Source organism: Amblyomma mixtum, chromosome 5 (assembly GCF_055824585.1).
Source record: "Amblyomma mixtum isolate Tamu chromosome 5, ASM5582458v1, whole genome shotgun sequence".
Lineage (NCBI taxonomy): Eukaryota > Metazoa > Arthropoda > Arachnida > Ixodida > Ixodidae > Amblyomma > Amblyomma mixtum.
Window position 1 is genome coordinate 45128749 of NC_143016.1, and position 20457 is coordinate 45149205.

Below are 20457 nucleotides of genomic sequence, written 5' to 3' on the forward strand. Positions count from 1 at the left end.
TGACACGTGGGGTTTAGTAGTGAGCGTTTCAGCCTAAATAACTGAAACGCTCGCTACTAAAGCAGACTACTTTCCCTCACTATCCTGATTACCTCGAAAGGAGGCGCCAGCTTCAATGTCGGATACTAATCTTTCGTCGTTCGTTCTTGTAAGCAACAAAAACGAACCTTTATCTCTGTGCTCTAAATAATGGGGTTGCGACAGCGTCATGGGATGGCGATGGAAATTGCCAGCCACTGCACGTATGGCTCGCGAATTAGTGAGCCTATGTATAATAAATTACGGATACGACTACTGTGAAGGGCAACGGCTACAATGTCACGAGAAAACGTCGTGCGCAGTTTGCAGGAACGCGCTGCGTTAAATGAACAAATAAAACAGCTCTTGGATGAGCCCCTCGTCAGGTTTTTGTCTTCTCTGCCTTCAGCTACCTGCAAAGCAAACTTAAACCAAAAAGTTGAAAGGGACTGATCCTGGTGTAAATGAAAAGGCTAATTTTTACATTCATTATAAGTTTAGCACTGGAATGCTGGACACCAACGGAGTCGTGCTCTTTGTGACTCTTCACCGGAGGTTCAGAACATACAATGGACTTAAAAGCCTACTTGACTGAAAGTTTACTTCGGCTAATTTTCCGCTCTATATAGTGTGCATGTTATGGACAATATTTATTTTTAATATTAGGGCTGTGAAGCGTCAAATATTTTAGTTAGAAGCGTTCAAAAACCTCTCTAGCAGACGACGCAGTCCCCTAGTTGTGTGTCGGACAACTAACAAACCTGACCGGAAATGAGGCACCATTGAGACACCGGCATCACCGGCTCGCCAGTTTCAGGCGTTCTGAAGTGAGTGAGCGCCCCTTGTAAGCTCTTCTTCTGGCGCGTTTCTGGCGGTTTTCACCGCGAAGCTCGATGGTATCCGAGAAAAAATAAACTGCTGGCATGATGTCGACGAAGTACGTGGCTGCGGAAAGGAATACGAGGAATGCGGAAAAACCATGTATACTTCTTGGCCACTGCCCTTCACACCCGATCTCGAAAGCTGGTGCCAACTGTCTGGAGCTCAGGTTTTAGCGTGAATTCCCCTCTCTTCTTCAAAAAACGATAATGGCTGGTGACTGACGCTTCTGCCTCGCACCTACCCCTTTTGTTGGTTGAGCTTTGGCAATAGACCTCTCCCGGTCTACATCATGCATCAGAGCACGTACATGTTTCTGACCCGATCGGCAAAACATGGCATGAACCGAGAGGGTTATAATTGGGAGAAGAAGGGCTTCGAGGCATCCGTATTTAGGAGAATAAAGAGGACGGGGTATCGCTCTTCCCAAGCTAGCTTAGCCTTTTGACGTCCCGTTGTATACACCAGGCAGAAGTCTAAGGAAAGGTCTGCTTCGTCTGAAAAGGAATCAGCATGCACGCGTTTATTGCAGGTACAGCTCTGCCCCAATGCGTAATAAATACCGTCGTGCACCCAGTGTACCTGCTGCCTCGAAGATTCGCAGGTTGGGCTGAGAATCCTGGAAGGCCACAAGAGCGTTACTGAAAACGTCGAATTTCTCACTGCCTCACGCCGTTCATACTTGAGGTCGATTACAGGAAGCGTCAGTATTACTATCCGAGGCGCGTCTCCAAGACCTCAGAGACGGGAACGCATATTATTTGCTTTGCTTTACGGGGTTTAACGTCCAAAAGCGACTCAGGCTGTGAGAGACGCCGTAGTGAAGGGCTCCGGAAATTTCGACCACCTGGGGTTCTTTAACATACACTGACATCGCATAGTACACAGGCCTCTAGAATTTCGCCTCCATCGAAATTCAACTGCCGCGGCCGGGATCGAACCCACGTCTTTCGGGTCAGCAGCCGAGCACCATAACCACTGAGCCACCGCGGCGGCCGCATATTATTTGTATGATTTCAGAGGAAGAGAACAGGCAATTTTGATCATATGGTCTGCATTACAACTCAGTCGATACAGATACTCTGCTTACCGGCATTCTGTATGGTAGGCGTATACGGTCGACTTGGGTCCGGCAACCCCGTCGTTCTGTCCAGCTGTGTGCTTTGAAAAGATTAGAAAAACTTTCCCGTCCCTGTAGTACACGGGCTTTCAGTGATTCTAGGTAAATACACTAATGAACGCAGCGCATAAGTCTTTATTCATTTGAATCGGCATTTATTTTGCAATGTGCAGTGGCTTGCCCGACCGAGGCGCGCAAAGATGAACCAGCTCGCTATAGGCACCACATTGATGCCATTGTCCTCGAAGAGAAAAATATATATTTATTTTGCAACACAAATTTTTCTTCTGGCATATTCTTTCGCTTAACATAGCGCTTAATTCTCTAGAGCTCCGTTTTTAGACATCCAGCAGTTTTTATTGAGTTTCCTCGCGTTCACAGCACCTGTTCCAAATTCCTATGCACAGGCAGGAATACCTTTCGACGGCGGAGAAAAATGAGAAGGAAAAGGAGAAGGAAAAGAAGAAGGAAAAGGAGAAAGTAGGTCTTTTTTTTTATCAAGACAATAACCATATTGCACGCACAGCGGAGCGCACATGTGCTGTTGGCACGTGCGTGGCCGCTGAAAACAGCCGACTTGATAATACAAGCACTTCTTCTACTTGGCCTCCATTTGAATATGCCTCCTTTCTTCGAGATGTCCGAACTTTGCACAAGCTGCAATCGAATACTGCCAGACAAACAATGCTCACTAGCATTGCGGCACGATCATCTTCGCTGAGGTTGAGCCAGAAGTTTTCTCCTCTACTACGGCAAATAAAACACGTTTAAAACTTTTTCTGGGCCGTATCATCCGATTTAAGATGTGTGTTTTTATATATAACCAGTATTTATTGCGCAAAGTGCTGCACGCGCTACCGGTACTAGCGCTTTGCACGAGCCGCAACGAGCAGACGCTCCGAACCTGTCTGGACCCCAGTCTCAAATATGCGTCACTTCCGGCGGGCGGCAATGGCGCCCGTTTTTCCAGTTTCGGTATTGAAAGCACTGATTTTTGCGTGCCGTTGGCACATTAACTGCTTGAAACTGGAACGTACTGTTTTGTGCGTAGCATAATACGGTGGTGTACTATGAAAAAACAACCTTTTTATGATTTGCAAAATTTCGGTAATGTAGGCCTTTAAGGAGCGACTCAAGACGTACAGCACAGATAACCTTTCTACAAATTTCGTTTAGCTTTTCCTTGCTTCTTCTTACGGAACTTCAATAAACCTTCCCAAAAATAAGAGCACTCATCTTTGGTTGAGCGAAAATTATATAGACGTTACCGAAAACCCTCTTAAAGAAAGTATATTTTGGCCACTTCTTCATAAGACGAATTCTATTCGTTCCTCAGGGGCTTTTTTATCAACTATAATCCAGTTAACTAAAACGGGGCAAGATAGCTCGCTTAGAACCACAGTATATTTTGACAACATACTAAAAAAATGCATTAACCAAACCATTTTTCCTGTTTTCACGTTGCAAGTTCATCATTTTGCTCGCACAACTTTGATCCCGTGGAACGAATCAGAAAAATTGCTAAACAATTTGCTTCTTAATTCAGTCAATATCTGAGAATAGTTGTAAAAGGAGAGATATTTATATTCTTTTCATTGCTTCAGAAAGCGTTAGTAACCCAACGATATAAGCGCTCACTTGTCAAACTGCCAAAAACGGAATCCGCCAAAAGGTAGTGAAACTTCAATGTGTACTCGTGGGGAGACTGGAGATTAAGATTAAATTATCGAATGTTTAAATCGAAAACACTAAAGCGATACTTGTTCGTCAGCAAATGCACTACATAATTAATGCGTCAAATATAAGTACCAGAACAAAAATGATGAATATTCATGCCAAGTGCTGAATTCCCAAAAGGAGGACGGTAAAAGGGGCACAACAGAGTTAGAGTTAATTTTGGTCTGCGCCGCGAAGTTAATCTAGTTCACCCGGAAGCACGATAGGATGAAACAGAAGGGTTAAGCCACAGTTCGTTCTGTTCAAGCCGATTAGAATGTTAAGTGTGCTAGCTTGGCAGCTGTTTATGACGCTCACTAATCATCAAACTTCACGAGAACCTGCTGCCGCTGTGCAACGTATTGAGAGAATGAAAAGAACAAAAGATATGGAGAGGGAAGGATCTACAGCACTATACAATCTACGTGCCAGCGCCACAAAACAAAAAAGGTCGCGTTCCTAGAACGAATAAGGAGAGTTGCAGAAAAGGAACGAAATAGCTGTCTCCTGCTCAAAATATTGGCCCGCGGCGAGGAATGCACTCTGCGTTGCAGACAGACTGGCGTGTGCTCGGTAAGCTTTGCTCTTTTTCGTATAATTCGATAAGGAAAAATGTACAATTTTGGCCACCGACCAAGCTTCGGCGATCAAACTCCTCTCAAGCCTTACCGAGCCAATGAATAAGAACGTTTTTAAATGTCCTGATCCTGAGGTCTAACCTGGCACCACCGCCTATAGAAGCCAGTCGCTGTACCAACTAAGTTAATCAGAACGGCTAAAATATGCTAAGACGACCCCGAATTGATCAACTCGAATTGGGAATGGTGTTAATGAAGGTTTGAGACATTCCCCCAAAGTGGAATCTATTAGTAATAAGGGAGTAATTATTCATTTGCATCCATCCAACCGCAGTTATAAAGATGCAAAGGAAAGCTATATTGCTGCATCAGAAACTTCGCAGTCGAAGAAAAATTTTCCCCGGTCCTGAGATCGAACCCGGCACCACCGTCTATCCGGATCACTCGTTCTACCAAGTGAGGAACTAAGAGCGCTAGCCATTGATAAGACGAAACCGAATTGATCAACTGGAAATATGAGCGGTGTTGATCAAATTTTAGGGATGTCGTTCAAGACGGAACATACTATTTATTTTCGAATACTACTGGCTGGAGAAGACCGTTACAAGGCGGAAGGAGAAAACAAGCTTTTTACAAGAAAAAGGAAAGTTGTGGGAAAAATAACAAAACAAACAACAATACAAACAAGAGTACAAAATTGCAACCTATACACCGTGCATTTTAAATGCTCTGATTAATATAATTTTCGAATGACGACAACGTGTCTGATCGTGGAAGAGCAGATGGTAGATTACTCCACAGGGCTATAGTTCTTAGGAAAAATGAATAGGCTTAAGCAATATTGCGTGGCTGTGGAGTGCGGCATTGAATATCGTTCCTTCTTCCTAAATTCCTTGTTTCTGCTAAAGTTGTGTAATGTGCTGCGTCAGCCGACTCCCAACGTTCTGCTAAAAAAGAGAACTACAGTGAACTGAACATTTGCTTGACCGAATCTTTGCGTGAATATTTCAATAAGATAAATCTAGCTGCCCTGCGTTACAGTGCCTCGAGTATCTATTACATAGTAGTAAGAAGAGAGTAATATTCATTTCCATCTATCAAAGCGAAACCATACAGCTGCAAAAGAAAGCTATATATCTGCAGCAGAGACCTCATAGTTGAAGAAAAATTCGTGCAGGCCCTGAGATCGAACCCGGCACCACCTTCAATTCGGGCCAGTTTCTATATCAACTAAGCAACTAGGACGGCTAGCAGATGGTAAGACGGGACCAAACTGATCGTCTAGAAGTGGGGTGTTAAGTAAAGTTTGTGGTATTTCCCCAAGGTGGAATATATTAGTAATAAGGGAGTAATTATTCATATTGATGCATGCCTTCGAAGAAACAGAAGTAGTGCATGCACTAGTAGACGAAGAAGCTGGTTTTCTCTCGCTCGCGTGCTCGGACCATTGAGGGACCACCGCAGTTTTTCGTCTCTCCTCCGGCGCTCTATTTCGGGTTGCACGCTACGGCTTGGTGGAGGTGCTGGTACGATTCCCGACCTGCGCACTCCGTACAGCGTCATTACAGACCTCACATTGGTTCCCCAGCGACCCAGCCGTCGTCTCCGCGGAGAGTCGCCTGAATTTGGGCCCCTTCCCCCGCCAACAAGGACGACGCAGCCTCTACTACCGAGTCCAACTGACATGGCCACTGACACCAGGCCCCCGGCGCATATCCAGCCTCGACCATCGAGTCCAACTGCCATGGCCACTGACACCAGGCCCCTGGCACCGGTCCTTTGCCACCCACCGCGAACACCGCCATCTTTTCACGGTGACGTGTTCGAAGACGCTGAGGATTCGCTGGAGACCTTCGAGCGAGTCGCCCGCTACAACGGCTGGTGCGACCAGCGCAAGCTCAATAACGTCTACTTTGCCCTGGAAGACTCTGGTGAAAACCACGAGGCTACCCTTTCCACCTGGGAGACGTTTTTCCGGAGTCTCCTGGCCACGTTCCCCAACGCTGACCGCCGGGAGAAGGCTGAAGCTGCGCTTCACTCCCGAAATCAGCGCACGAACGAAAATGTGGGCATGTATACCGAAGACATGGCCTGTATTTTCAGGCGCGGCGACCTCAACATGCCAGAGGAGAAGAAGCTGCGCCGTCTCATGCGTGAGGTGAAACAGGAGCTGTTCGCGGGCCTCGTGCGCAGCCCATCCCGTACGGTGGCGGAATTTCTTACCGAGGCGACCACGATGGAGACGACGCTGCAACAACGGGCCCGCCAGTACAATCGGGACATCAACAGCATCGTGCCCGAGGGCTTTTCGTCGTGTCTCAGCGGCAGGTGCACAAACCTTGCGTGAACTAATTCACTCAGTTGTCCGGGAGGAACTTCAACGGATCCATCTGCCCCAGGTTGCACTTGCGGCGCTGGCAGCGCTGACCGAAGTCGTCAGGGACGAGGTGCGACAGGTTGCGCAGGCACCTCCTGTCCCCCAAAGCGCCACCCCTGTTCGTTGACAAGCCCACGTACGCATCCGTTGTACGTCGCACGACTGGCTACAGTCCCATTATCCCGACGCCTGGCGTGAGCAACATCGGCGCATGTCACGTAAACGTGCCTGGCTACGGCATTACCCCGACGGCTCGCGTGAGTGACGTCGCCGCATATTCCGCAATCGCACCGGCTACAGCTGGGCCACATCCTCAGAAGTCGGATTTGTGGCGTACACCGGACCGTAGGCCTCTCTGCTACCACTGTGAGGAGCCCGGTCATCTCTACCGAGCATGTCCGTAACTCCAAGTAGGCGCTCGCGGTTTCCATCCCGATGCACCTTGTCCTCAGAACGGCGAACGACCGCATAAGATTGCGCAGCATCTCTGGGCGCGCCAGAACCCTGTCTACCCTGGAAGGCGCGAGACCCGTTCGCCTTCGCCTCTCCGCTATTCCGCTTGCAGCCTCAGCCGCCAGAGTAGTTCTGCTGGCCGTCGCTCGCCGAGTCCGCGTCGGGAAAACTAGCACCAGCGACCTCTGTAGGCAAGGCCGCTGGCGTCGTGACGTGTCAAGATCCTCCATCGCGAAACCGTCGAGCCGGCGATACCTGGACAGAGAAAGGCACCGACAGTATCCGATACGCTGCATCCGATTTGCGCGTGACAATTGATGGCGCTGAGATTACCGCGCTGCTCGATACCGGTGCTAATTATTCTGTCATGAGCCGTGCCTTTGCAGGGGAACTTAAAAAGGTTCTGACACCGTGTACGGGGGCCCACATTCGCACCTCTGGTGGCCACCTAATTTCCCCTGTGGCCAAGTGCGCGGCTAGAGTTGGAATTAGTGGTTTCACGTACATTGGTGAATTTGTCGTGCTCCCCGAGTGTTCCAGAGACTTGATTCTGGGGATCGACTTCCTGCAGTCGAACCACGCTGTGATTGACTGTCAGGAGGCTAGTGTCACGTTCTCGACCAAACAGGCCGTGCACTGCTTTGACTCCCGAGATCCCTGCAGCAACGCTCTACGCATTGTCGAGAACGACGTCATGGTGCCGCCGCGGTGCAGTGCCCTGGTGCTCGTGCGGAGCGACCTATTTCACGACTACGAGGGCCTGGCGGACGGCCATACTTCACTGCTGCTTAGGCAGGGACTTGCCGCTGCAAGAGGTCTTGTCCAACTACGTGACGGCCGTACCCACGTCCTCCTGACTAACTTTGCCAACGAATATCAGCACCTGGCCAAAGGCACGGCTATTGCCCTCCTCCACGACGTTGCTGACGTTCTAGGTTTGTGTACCGTGGGAGGACCCACTCCAGACAATGCTGGCCCACATCACGTTCTTCAGTCTGTAAAAATAAACACTGCCCTGCCATCGGTTCAGAGGGATCTTCTGTCAGACCCCTTGGCAGATTTTGCGGACTGTTTCGCTACGTGCTCTAATGTCGGACGAACTCCACTCGCCAAGCATCGTATCATCACTGATGAGAGACTACGCGACCCGTCTGCCAGCGCCCATATCGTGTTTCCCCGGTGGAGCGATAAGCCTTTCAGAATCAGGTTGCCGAGATGCTTGCAGACGATGTCATTCAGCCATCCACCAGGCCATGAGCATCGCGTGTGGTTCTTTAAAAAAAAAAGGACAATACTCTGCGTCTCTGTGTTCACTACAGAAAACTTAATAACCTGACCAAAAAGGACGTTTACCCGCTGCCCAGGATAGATGACACGCTCGACCGATTGCAGGACGCCCGCTACTTCTCGTCATTAGATCATAAAAGCGGATACTGGCAAATCGAAGTGGACGAGAGAGACAGGGAGAAGACGGCTTCCGTGACGCCCGACGGCCTCTATGAGTTTAAAGTGCTCCCATTTGGTCTGTGCTGGGCACCGTTCTCTCCGGCTTGAAGTGGCAGTCCTGCCTGGTGAACCTGGATAATTTCGTTATATTTTCGACCACCTTTGACCAACATTTGGAGCGGTTGCGCATTTTGCCACAAGCGCTCAAATCTGCGCAACTCACAATCAAAGGCGAGAAATGCAATTTTGGCTTTGAGGAACTTCGCTTTCTTGGTCACGTTGTCAGCGCACAAAGTGTTCGCCTGGACCCTGACAAGACCGCTGCCGTCTGAGGTTTTCCACGCAAAACTGACAAGAAGGCCGTTCGCCGGTTTTTGGGCCTGTGCTCCTATTATAGGCACTTTATTCAAGATTTCTCGAGAATCGCTGAACCGTTAAACGCAGTGACCTGCTACAACACGCCCCTCCTGTGGGGGACCGACGAAGAGGCTGCATTTGTCGAGCTTCGCAGCCAAAGTACTCCGATACTCCGCCACTTAGACGAGCACGCCGCCATGGACATCCACACTAATGCCAGCAATGTTGGCTTTGTTGCTGTACTGATCCAGTGGCAAGACGGTGCAGAACGGGCCATCAGTTATGCCAGTCGAACGGTTACGCGCTCCGAGACCAATTATTCTACGACGGACAAAGAAAGGCTTGCAGTGACATGAGCCATAAGCAAGTTCCGACCGTACCTCTACGGCCGACTGTTCGGTGTGGTAAGCGACCATCCCTCGTTATGCTGACTGGCGAGCCTCACAGACCCTTCAGGACGCTTGGCTAGATGAGCTTACGCTTGCAAGAATACGACTTAAAAGTAGTTTACAAGTCGGGCCGTAAGCATCAGGATGCGGATTGTCTGTCGCGCGGGCCTATCCCAATCAATACCGCAGAAACCACCGATGATTTTCCTTTCCTGCGCGCTATTAGTAGCACCCAAATGGCGCAGCTTCAGAGGGCAGACTCGGAGTTGGCGCCTTTCATCGATTACCTAGAAGGTATTGAAACTCCCAATCCGCGTGTTCAAGGGCTCCACGCCTTCACTTTACGATCTGGTGTTCTCTACAAGCGCAACTTTGCCAACAACGAAGAAGCATTCCCACTTATTGTGCCATCGCAGTTGTGGCCTGAGATCTTGAGTGCCTGTCATGATGCACCATCCACCGGCAATCTTGGAGTGAGCCGTAGTCTCGCGCGGATTATACAAAAGTATTATTGGCCCAGGTTACTCCCATCGGTGCGGGCCTACGTAAAAACATGCCGTGAATGCCAGCGTCGGAAGACTCCTCCATTGAACAATGCGGATTTCTTCACCCCGTCGATCCACCGAAGACCCTTTTCCACCAAGTGGGCATGGACCGCCTTAGTCCATTTCCGAAGTCTTCATCTGGAAAGCGTTGGATAGTCGTTGCGACCGACTACCTCGCAAGGTACGCTGAGACCACGTCTCTTGTCAAAGGCACTGCTGCTGCAGTGGCGCAGTTCTTCGTCCACAACATTGTCTTGCGTCATGGAGCATCCGCCGTTGTGGTTACTGACTAGGGGACTGCTGTCACGGCCCGCTTAACCCAGTCCGTGATGGCTCTGACGCACACGAGCCATCGACGTGCTACGGCGTATCACACGCAGACAAACGGCTTGGTAGAGCGATTCAACCGCACACTAGCCGACGTGCTATCAATGTACGTTGACGTCGAGCGTCGGACTTGGAACGTCATTCTGCTGTAGGTAACGTTTGCGTACAACACCGCCCTGCGGGAAACAACCCGACTGACCCCCTTTCGGCTTGTCTTCGGTCGGCAGGTGACCACTCTGTTGGATGCTATGTTGCCCGTCGACCCCTACTGCGACTCTGACGCTGACCTCGACGTAGACACCTTCGTTCAACGTGCTGAGGAAGTGCGGCAACTGGCACGCCTGCCAATTGACCGTCAACAGGAGGCTGACGCCGATAGGTACAACCTCGGACGCCGTTTCGTCAGTTACGCACCCGGCGACCTTGTGTGGATTTGGATACCTGTTCGTCGTCGCGGGCTTTCGAAAAGTTGCTGCGCCGATACTTCGGCCCTTACGAAGTAGTGCATAGCATCAGTGATGTAATTTAAGCAGTTGCGCCCGCCGCATAAGCTTGTTCATCATGCCGGTCGCACCGAACTGAAGTCGTGCACGTGGTTCGCATGAAGCCTTACCACGACCGGCTTCCTGACTGAACTGTGGTTCACTGCAGCTGTGTTCTACCCTTTCGCTGACTTTTTCCTCCTAGCCGCATCGTGTCGATGCTGCAGAAGAGGGGGGCAGTGATACATGTCTTCGAAGAAACAGAAGTAGTTCATGCTCTAGTAGAGGAAGAAATTGGTTGTCTCTCGCTCGCGCACTCAGACCACTGAGGGACCGCCGCAGTTTTTCGTTTCTCTTCTGGTGTTCTATTTCGCGTTGCACGCTACGATATGTATCTATCCAAGTGGAACGATAAAGCTGCCCACGAAAGCTATGCAGCTGCAGCACAAACTTAATAGTTGAAGAGAAATTCTTCAGGTCTTCGGATCAATCTTGGCAACACCGCTTATCCGGGCCATTCGCCCTACCAACTAAGAAACTAGGACTGCTAACAGATGATGAGAAGAGACTGAATTGATCAGTTCGAGGCGGGAACGGCGTTAGCCCGATGTTTATTAGAATCCCTCAAGGTGGAATATATTTCCAATACAGAAGTAATTACTCATTAGCATCCACCCAAAGTACAGACATATGTATATCTTTTCTTTGTAGCAGTATATCTGCGTTTAGAGGGATGCTAATAAGTCCTACACTTTGCGTAAGACTGGATAGTGGCTAAAAAGACTGAGGCTTATTTTGTAGTATTCTGGCCACATCTGTACAAGTGTTTTAAATCTAGGGGCGTAGATATCAAGTAATGTTTTTGAGTTGTACGCTACTGTTCACTGAGGATACAGTTCTACAGCTTGCAACTCACAAGCATGAAATCTTAATGTCCTCTCCACAGCGTACCGACTTCGATGTGTAATGAGCCTATGAATCCTGGCTTTTGCAGCACGTTTAACGGTAAATTCTTTGAATACCCGATGAGAACCCGCTACTTAACGATGAAGGAGCTCTTTGCTGATATTCCTTTGCTAGGCCAAAATAAGACGTAACGAATTTAATTGTTCGCGTAAGGGTGAGCAAAACGCTTGCTTCTTCGTGTAGCATCGCGCGCTCTGCGCAAATAAACCGAAATCAATCTAGAACCTCGCTGGCTTTCGCTATGTGGTGCTGCTTGGTGATTGCCTCAAAGAAACTGAGGTGGACAACGTTTGTGGTGATAAATTGGATGAGCAAATGTCGTTGATCCATAAGGACTGAACATTTCAAGGTTATTTGCGTCCTACACAAGACGCTAATCGCACGTACTATATCCCTTTCAATGCAGCCACACTGACAAGATGCAAATTGCGCGTGCTCTTCTTTTGAGTTTTCACTTGCTTTCGAAATCTACCACTAGCTTCAAGAAAACAAACCTACTTGACTCTGTAGCTGCCTCTCCATGAGGAGATAGAATATTGGAAGACATCCGTTTTGCGAACGATATAATATAACTAGGAGGAGGAGGAGGTATAAGAGGAAAGGCAGGGAGGTTAACCGGAAGAATAATCGGTTTGCTACTCTACACGGGGGGAAAGGAGTGAAGGGATAAATAAAATAAAGAGAAAGGAGAGTAGCAGAAAATTGAAGTCACTCTAAAAAGTCAGTGTTCGCTGAAGTCACAGTCTATCGTGCAGGCCAGAAGTTCGCAAGAAGCGGAGTAGTGCGTTGGACGCCTTAACCGCCGACGATCGCCGCGGCCAGTGGCCGAGAATCTTCATTTCCGTCGTGGGTGTGGATCTAGGCGCTCCAGCGCACGGCTGAGAGACTCCCTTTCGGCGCTCAAGGCAGGGCAGACACAAATAATATGGGTTATAGTCTTGTCATGCCCGCAGATGGCACATGCAGGGCTATCAGCCATAAGATTAAGAAAGAGTAATGGTTGGTGAAAGCCACACCAAGCCAGAGGCGACACAGCAAAGTTTCTTCTCGTCGTGGTAGGCCTGATGGAAGCCGGGGCTTCAGATCTGGGTCCAAGAATTTTAAATGTGAATTGCAAAACTAGCCGGAATTCCACGCGGCAAGCGTGATGTCCCGCGCTAGTGCGCGAAGCCTGCCCCCCGCGTCTGATCTCGAAACGAGGATCGACACAAAATCGCCGCCATCGTGAGCAGTACGCGCGACCTCGTCCGCGCGGTGATTGCCTGCTACGCCGCTGTGCCCCGGTAGCCATTGGTATATAATGTCATGTAATTTGTTGATGGAAGAATGATGTAGTTGTCGAATTTCTGCGACCAGTTGTTCTTGGGCTCCTCGGCGAAGACCAGCTTGTAAGCCTTGGAGGGCAATGGTCTATATATATACATATATATATATATATATATATATATGTATATATATATATATATATATATATATATATATATTGTTACAGATGGGTCCGTAATCAAAAGGGCTAGGCACAGGCCGCAAGATAAGATGCGAAGGCAAGATAACCGCTGGTCCTTAAGGGTAACGGAGTGGATTCCAAGAGAAAGCAAACGTAGCAGGGGACGGCGGAAAGCTAGGTGGGCGGATGAGATTAAGAAGTTTGCGGGGATACAGTGGCGGCAACTGACAAAGGACAGGGCTAATTGGAGAGACGTGGGAGAGGCCTTTGCCTTGCAGTGGGTGTAGTCAGGCTGATGATGATGATGGTGATGATGACGGGCCGCAAACAGAGAAGCAGAGTCCCAGCTGCGAGAGCACGCGAGTCCCTCACTTCTTCGTCCTCTAGGCGCCGCCCGGGGACACCTGGCGGCAATATATATATTGCCACGTATCATTGTAGTGTCCCTTCGTTCGCGCTCAAGGCCGCAGGAAACGGGTGTTATCATTTTTGTTTGTGACGCGAGAAGCGACCGGACTAATTTCGATTGATCACAGCCATGAAGCACTGCATCTACGTTTTTCTAGATTACTGTAGATGATCTTGACCGATTATTTCGAAGTTCCCTTGCTGGCTTTAAATTAAGCGATGCCGCGAGCGGCGGGCATTCGTAGTTCGACGACTGACGAGCACGTTTGTTGCTTACGCCGCCGCCGAGACGGGGCGGCGGCCTAGTGGTCTGGGCGTCCGCCTCGGCTGCGGGAGGTGGTTGGTTCGAAACCCACCGCCGGACACCCACCGTTAAAAAATGGGTACAAGCCACCCCCGACCCGGCGCCCGGCTTCTTGAGGGGTGTGCATTGGAGGAGGCTCCGCTAACCCCGCTGCGCCCTTTCGAGGGCAAAACAAGTTTCGAACACACAGTGGGGAGTTGACAGGTTCAACGGAGTGTCGAGAGCTCGATGAAGTGAGTTCGCTCTAACGTGAGTTCAGTGGCACTGCTCCACAGTAAAAGCTGCGTCCCAACATAGATGTTTTCTATGTTGAGCTTTGAGGGCCAGCTTTTGCTGTGGAGCAGTGCCACTGAACTCACGTTAGAGCGAACTCACTTCGTCGAGCTCTCGACACTCTGTTGAACCTGTCAACTCTCCACTGTGTGTTCGAAACTTGTATTGCCCCCGAAAGGGCGCAGCGGGGTTAGCGGAGCCTCTTCCAATGCACACCCCTGAAGAAGCCGGGCGCCGGGCCGGGGGTGGCTTGTACCCATTTTTTACCGGTGGGTGTCCGGCGGTGGGTTTCGAACCAACCACCTCCCGCAGCCGAGGCGGACGCCCATACCACTAGGCCACGACCATGTTTTTAACCCGCCTGGAAGCGCGCACTAGTTCTCCTGAAGTGTTTCAAAATATGCTCTTGTGTGTCGGCATGTTCGTTTTGTGGCGGCAGCGTGGAGTGGCATCCTTAAATGGGCGTCCGCAAAGAACTATGTTCCCAATGTTGCAGCGCCTGCGCACGCGCCTCTTTGAACAAGCATGCGTGGACGCTCTGTCAATGAGCGAGGCTGAGTTCTTGCGCAAATGGTCGACATACTTTATCGTCCTGCGCGGCGGTCGAGTATCGGCATTTTTACTGCATTACTGACGTGCTCAGTGCTGCGTCACTGCGCATGTGCTTGACTCATCAGAGCATTAAGTTCATCTGTTTTGTTTGGTATTTTCTATGTTAAAACAGAAAAAAATAAACTTCTCTTTCTACGCCGCCGCCGAGTGATTCAGTTCTTTTGCGGGCGCAAGTCAGCCCAAATAAAGAGCTTCGTTTCCAAGTCTTGTTGGTGTCCTACTGACCGCTGGACTGCCGTCACTACAACGTGACATCTGGTGTAGGTGCTGGGTAAGTCCGGTTCGTCTCACATTCGATGCTGATGAGAAGCAGTCGCTGTACCTTTGAAGGAGACTGCGTATTTGGTCTTGAAGGGTGCGGTGAGGGGCTAGTTGGTATTTTGTTGGTTGGTTGGTTGCGCAGTTACTTTTTGTTCTCATAATGTATTTGGTCTTGTCTGCTCCGGGTTAATGCTGGGTTGATATCAAACGTGGGTTGATGGCCTTGGTCAGATCGTTTTACTGGTTGGTCGGTTAAGGCAAATATATCTTTGATGTCTGCCAGCTCGTCGAGAAAAGCAATCGTCCTACCTTTGTTTAGATGACGGTATTCTTCGGTAAAGTTGGTTAGCAACACCTGGGCTTGGCTATTTTGGATTTGGGCGACTCCCCTTGCGACGCCCAGTACTCGATACAGGAGCAACTGGGTGTTCCCCTCGACGACGCCTTTGACAGTTTCGATGTCTCCAGTACCTATGCAGGCGAGGACACTTGATCTGGGCGGCACGCTCAATGCTTCGTCGAGGACGTTTAAGGCAACGTGATGAGTCGCGCTCGTCGCAACAGGTACGGCTTTGTCCGTGGAAAGCTTGATCGACTTAGATCTAAGGTCGATATACACGCAGATTCCTTGGATTGTGCGCTTATTACCGGCGATTCGTCAAGAACTTTCCGCGCATCGCTGAACCTTTGACCCAACTTACCAAGGCTGACGTGCCTTTTAAATGGGAAACGCCGCAAGAAGAAGATTTCAAAGAGCTGAAGCGCTGCTTACAGTCCCCTCCTCTGCTCGGACCCTTTGATGAAAACGCCGATACCGAAATTCATACAGATGCAAGCAGTGTGGGCTTAGGAGCGATCCTCGTTCAGAGAAATCATGAACAGGAGAAAGTTATCGCGTACGCTAGCCGTTCACTATCGAAAGCCGAAACCAACTATTCGACGACCGAGAAAGAATGTCTCGCCATTATTTGGGCCACGTCGAAATTTCGACCCTACCTGTACGGACGGCCATTCAAGGTTGTGAGCGATCACCATGCACTATGCTGGCTTGCCAACTTGAAAGATCCCTCCGGCCACCTTGCTCGTTGGAGCCTGCGCGTTCAAGAATTCGAAGTAACTGCAGTGTACAAATCTGGCCGCAAGCATTCCGATGCAGACTGCTTATCGCGAGCCCCCGTAGACGCAGCACCGGAAGAGCAAGACAACGACGCTTTCTTAGGACCGGTAAGCGCCAGCAGTTTCGCGCAGCAGCAGCACAACGACGCTTTCTTAGGACCGGTAAGCGCCAGCAGTTTCGCGCAGCAGCAGCGCTCGGATCCTGAGTTGCAAAGCCTAGTTGATTTTTTGAAAGGCAAGACCGCATCGCCTCCCGGAGGGTTCAAACGCCAACTGTCGTCCTTCGTCTTTCAGAATAATGTCCTCCTGAAGAACTTTGCGCCCAACAGGACAGTGCATCTTCTTGTCATGCCCAAAAATCTCAGGCAAGAAATTATGCAGGCATGTCATGATGAGCCGACTGCAGGGCATCTCGGCATTGCTCGCACGTTGCACCGCATCCAGGAGAAGTACTATTGGCCGCGGCTAGCTGCCGACGTTTTCCATTATGTGAAAACGTGCCGTGAGTGTCAGCGACGCAAAACGCCTCCGATTAAACCAGCCGGACTCCTGAACCCCATACCACCTCCAACTAAGCCCTTCCAGCAAGTAGGGATGGACCTCCTCGGCTCCTTTCCGACTTCATCATCAGGTAACAAGTGGATCATCGTGGCCATTGACTACATGATCCGCTACGCCGAAGCAAAAGCATTGCCTAATGGTACCGCAAAAGAAGTCGAAAAATTTTTAGTCGAACGAATTCTCCTGCGGCACGGCGCCCCCGAAGAGCTCAGCACAGACAGAGGAACGGCGTTCACAGCGGAGCTGAGACAAGCCATCTTACACTACAGTCAGACAAGCCATCGGAGGACAACTGGCTATCCTCCGCAAACTAACGGACTCACAGAGCGTCTGAACAAAACCATCGCAGACTTGCTCTCCATGTACATCGACGCCGAACACAAGACGTGGGACACCATTCTTCCCTACGTGATCTTCGCCTATAACACTGCCGTCCAGGAGACAACCAGGTCTATCCCATTGGAGCTTGTATACGGCAGGAAGCCCACGACAACACTCGACGCAATGCTGCCGCACGTTTCAGACGAAGACAACCTCGACGTCGCCGCCTACCTTCATCGCGCCGAGGAAGCCCGAAGACTTGCGTGGCTTCGCATTAAAGACCAGCAACACACCGGCGCCCGACGCTACAATCCGCGCCGACGAGACACGCATTACAAGCCAGGTGATCGTGTTTGGATATGGACACCAATTCGCCGCCGTGGATTGATTGAAAAGTTGCTGCGACGCTACTTTGGCCCGTATAAGGTTCTCCGCCGCATTGAGGACCTAGACTACGAAGTTATCCCCGACGGCACAACAGCATCTCAGCGACGACGCACACGCCCGGAAGTCGTGCATGTTGTACGCCTTAAGCCCTATTATGAACGCTTAAGGACTCGAAGATTACATTCTTTGTATTTATTTTCATTTTAAAGCATCGAGGCGATGCTTCTCTGAGAGGGGGGTAATGCCACGTATCATTGTAGTGTCCGTTCGTTCGCGCTCAAGGCCGCAGGAAACGGGTGTTATAATTTTTTTGTGACGCGGGAAGCGACCGGACTAATCTCGATTGATCACAGCCATGAAGAACTGCATCTACGTTTTTATTGCGAAAGCAATACTGCTCGCAGTTTGAGCCCTTCAGCGTCGTCCCGGCGGTGTAACCACGTTTGACCTTTAGCATGACATCCGCTGTGATGTTACGTCAGACGGAGAGAGAAAGAGCCCCAACTCGTCTCGTCGCGGTCGTCCCAGCGTAACCACGCTGTGCCGAGCAGCAGCTGCGCGCCACTGCCGCGAGGAGGCGCTCGCTATCAGGCTCGTCGCAGTCATCCCGGCGTAACCACGCTGTGCGTTTCAGCCAGGTCATGTCGTCCGACATGCACAAGGCAAGGCTGCAACGATTTCTTTCTCTCAGTCGCAACAACATCAAAAACAAAATGTAAAAAAAATACCGAAGACGCTTTCAGTCTCCGCGCAGCGGCGACCGGTAGCCACGCGTGACTTGGAAACGCGGCGCATTGCGTTCCAAGGCGCTTTCAGTCGTCGCGCAGCGGCGGCCGGTAGCCACACGTGACCTGTAGACGCGGCGCACTGCGTTCCTTCAGTTGGTGGTGGCGGTGGTGAAAACCTTTAATTACTGAAATAGAGTTTGGGAGCCACAGAGTGGCCCCGCTACATGGTCGGCGTCCCTAGTCCGGGACACCGCATGACAATGCCCCGTCTCTCGCCCGTTTCACCAGAGCCCTTTGGGACTCAAGCGAGGAGCAGTTGAGGAGGGCAGTCTCCCATGCCTCTCTGGAAGGGGTAGGGGAAGGGGGGAGGTGGGGATTTTGAGTACATGCCCACACCATGTGGAAGATATCACAGGTCTCCCCACGGTGCGGGCATCGCCCATCCGTGTTAGGATTATAATGCTTTAAGATTGCAGGACAGAGTAGACTACCTGTGTTCAGGCGCCTTAAAGTTCGCTCCTCCGTCTTACTCAGCCCCTTTGCAGGGGCCGGGAAAAGGCGGTGGATGTCGCTATAATGCGTTATAATTTCCCTGAATCGCAGCAGCGGCTGGTTAGTCTCCGAGCCAGAAGAGCTGGGAGGCGCTGCGCTTTTGCTTTCGCAACCTACTAGGCTTAACCAAAGCTAAGCCCCGCCAATTTTTTTAGGACGCTCACATGGTTTACCTTACTCGAATTTTGTAGCACTGAGAAGCTACAGGTGTTGGCAGCCGAATGAAAACGCGCATGTCATCGCGAATGGAGTTCGGACGCTTGATAGAGCAGCAAACTGAAAACGTCTAGTGGAGTCAACTCGCCTAAACGAACGTGATGGAAAACTTTGTAGCTTTATTCTGCTCACACGACAGAGCTTTAATTCCAGCACGCAGCCGAAACCTTTGCCCGAGAGAGAACGCCAGTGCAATTACTTCGCGGCAGCTCTATTTCCTCGGCGTTGTTCCTCTTCGATTAGACTTGCCGAACGTGTCGCCAGCGACTAAACACACACCGTTGCTTACGATTGCGACAGAGCTGCAACAACGACTCTCTCGTCATAACTGGAGTTCCCTGTTCCGGCCGGTCGGCGTCAAACAATTGCCTATATACACTGCGTTCCCCATAGTGTAAAGCGATAACCGCGCTATAGCTTCAAATGATTCACGGCGCGCGGTATTCACGCGAGCACAAAATTGCAAATGTACGCGTCAACAGGAAACCGGCATAAGAGAGGATGTTTTCGCGCCACCGGTATACCCGCAAGCTCACTGGCCTTCCGAACGAACTACGCAGCGCCACGGTGCGACGAAGCCCCCTACTGTTTAGTGAAAAATGCAAAAAAAAAAAGCTAAAAGGGGCGGAACTCCGTGAGAGCAACGTTCAATAAAAGCATGAGAACGATAACGGCGCTCAGCAAAATGCCAATCTTTTCTAGATTACTGTAGATGATCTTGACCGATTATTTCGAAGTTTCCTTGCTGGCTTTAAATTGAGCGATGCCGCTAGCGGCGGGCATTCGTAGCTCGACGACTGACGAGCACGTTTGTTGCTTACGCCGCCGCCGAGTGATTCAGTTCTTTTGCGGGAGCAAGTCAGCCCAAATAAAGAGCTTCGTTTCCAAGTCTTGTTGGTGTCCTACAGACCGCTGGACTGCCGTCACTACAACGTAACAATATATATATATATATATATATATATATATATATATATATATATATATATATATATATATACATATATATATATATATATATATATATATATATATATATCAAGGAATAACAAAATCTTCAAGGCAACTGACTAAAAATATAATAAGTTGGGGAAGTCACATTGAAAAACTTAACAGATTTATTCAACGTTTCGACTAGGGACTGGTCTTTTTCAAGAATGATCATGCAGTGCACGGACGCATCTTCTTATAGCAGTGAACATGCCACACAGAGGGCTTGAAAAAGAAAAAAATATCAGTAAATAAAAAAGATAAAAAAGATAACATGAAAGAAATGAGAAAAAATCAAAGGGAAAAGAGGAACACAGCCGAGACAGGAAACCCAAACGCCAAGATGTCAAGCTTCGCCTGTAAGAGTGGAACGCGACAGCGTCTTGCAACGCTGCCAGGGAGTCCACAGAACGCCATCGCACATTCGGCTCTACGCCCTGCTGGACGGTAAATTTGTTTTTGAGGAAAGGAAATGTATCTAATTGATGTTTAGATTATTGCAATTCCATCCACCATATTCTGTCATTCACCTGTCAAATGTTGGAACTGTCTAGAATGTTCGACAAAATGTATATGAAACGTGTAGAACTGTTTTTGTTACGCGCTTTTTTTGTTTTCTGTTCTTTTC

At 49.8% G+C, this 20457-nt stretch overlaps 1 pseudogene; it reads left to right on the top strand.

The window, feature by feature from the left end:
- Window positions 1-6547: 6547 nt before the first annotated feature.
- Window positions 6548-20457, top strand: part of LOC149341953 (uncharacterized) — a 29366-nt pseudogene continuing 15456 nt past the window's right edge.